The following is a 1,736-nucleotide window of genomic DNA, read 5'->3' as shown; positions in this document are numbered from 1 at the left end:
ACACCATGATGACCAGGTTCAATTTATCCCAGAAATACAAAGATGCTTTAATATAAGAAAATCGATGTAATTCATCACATTAACATATTAAAAAGAAAAAAATTCAGATCATTATCTATCTCAGTATTTCATGCCACACAATCATACTCAATGATCCCACAGGACAGAGTAGAGCTGGCCACCCAGTAAGGTTTCATAGGGAATATTTTGAGTCAGAATGGACTGGACGACAATGGGTAGCAGGGTGGTAGGATTTTTGTGGTAGCAGACTGTCACATCATTCTCCTACAGAATAACTGGTAGATTTGAACAATGACTTTCTGGGTAGCAGTTGAGTGCTTAACCATTGTGCAATCACATGATCCTTAATCATCTCTACAGTACAGAAAAATATATATAATGTAACCTCCACTTAACTTTACAACTGCAAACTTTAAAAAACTGGATTAATCCTGATAAAGGATTCACACATACATACACACATATATACATATATCACAAATAGCATACTTAATTAATGGTGATATATTAAAATTGTTTTCCCTGAAATTGAAAACAAATAAAGATGCTCACTAGTATTATTTCATTATAGATCTTTGTTAGCACCAAAACCAAACCAAACAAAAAACACTTCCATCGAGTGGACCCTGTATGGGGTTTCCAAGGCTGTAAATCTTTACGGCAGCAGAAAATCTCATCTTTGTACCATGGAGCCACTGATGGGTTTGAAGTGCTAACCTCTTGGTTAGTAGTCCAGAGCTTATCCTACAGCGCCACCAGGGTTCTCCACTCAGTAAGGCAATAAAATAAAAGAATAATGAAGACTGGAGAGAAAGTAACAAAGTTGCTATTATTGTTGTTGTTATTGTTAAGTGACAGTGATATTTGCTGTTGTTAGGTACCATCAAATCAGCACCGACTCATAGCGACCTTTTGCACAGCAGAACGAAACAATGTCCAATCCTGGGCCAACCTCACTACTATTGCCATGTTCTGATTTTCAATGGATGTTTATATAGTATTCCTAAAAACTTTTTTAAAGTCTATAAACAAATTTACTATAATCATAAGAAATTTGGTAATATTGCTGAAATTCAGAATACAGTAACTCATTATTGTATTTATGTATATCATTATCATTATATATATTCTCATCAATGGAGAAAAGATTGATGTTGTCAAGGACTTCATTCTTCTTGGATCAACTATCAGTTCCGACTCCATGGCACCTGACAACAACAACAAAACAAATTACTATAATTATAAGGAATTTGGTAATATTGCTGAAATTCAGATTATAATAACTCAGCTGAATTTAGATATATCAGTACAAAGAGAAAATCAAATATTTATAATTTAAAATACCATTAAAAATATCAAGCATTTTTTTGTTGCTGTTAAGTTATTTGAACCACTGACCTTGCGCTTCAAACAGACTTTGCATTTATAGTTGTTAGGTTCCATCGTGTTGGTAACAACCCATAGAGACCTTATGCCCAGCAGAATGAAACACTGCCCGATCCTGGGCTAATCTCACTACTATTACCACTCTTGAGTCCATCAATGCTGCCACTTGGCCAGTCCATCTCATTGGGGGTCTTCCTCCTTTTCACTGACCCTCCACCTTACCAAACATGATATCTTTCTGCAGTGACTGGTCCCTCCTGACAATATGTCCAAAGTATGAGAGACGAAGTTTGGCCATCTTGTCCTCCAAGGAGCACTCTGGCTGCACT

Source organism: Chrysochloris asiatica, unplaced genomic scaffold (genome assembly GCF_000296735.1).
Source record: "Chrysochloris asiatica unplaced genomic scaffold, ChrAsi1.0 scaffold00002, whole genome shotgun sequence".
In the NCBI taxonomy this organism is placed as follows: Eukaryota; Metazoa; Chordata; class Mammalia; order Afrosoricida; family Chrysochloridae; genus Chrysochloris; species Chrysochloris asiatica.
This window is presented reverse-complemented; position numbering follows the sequence as displayed.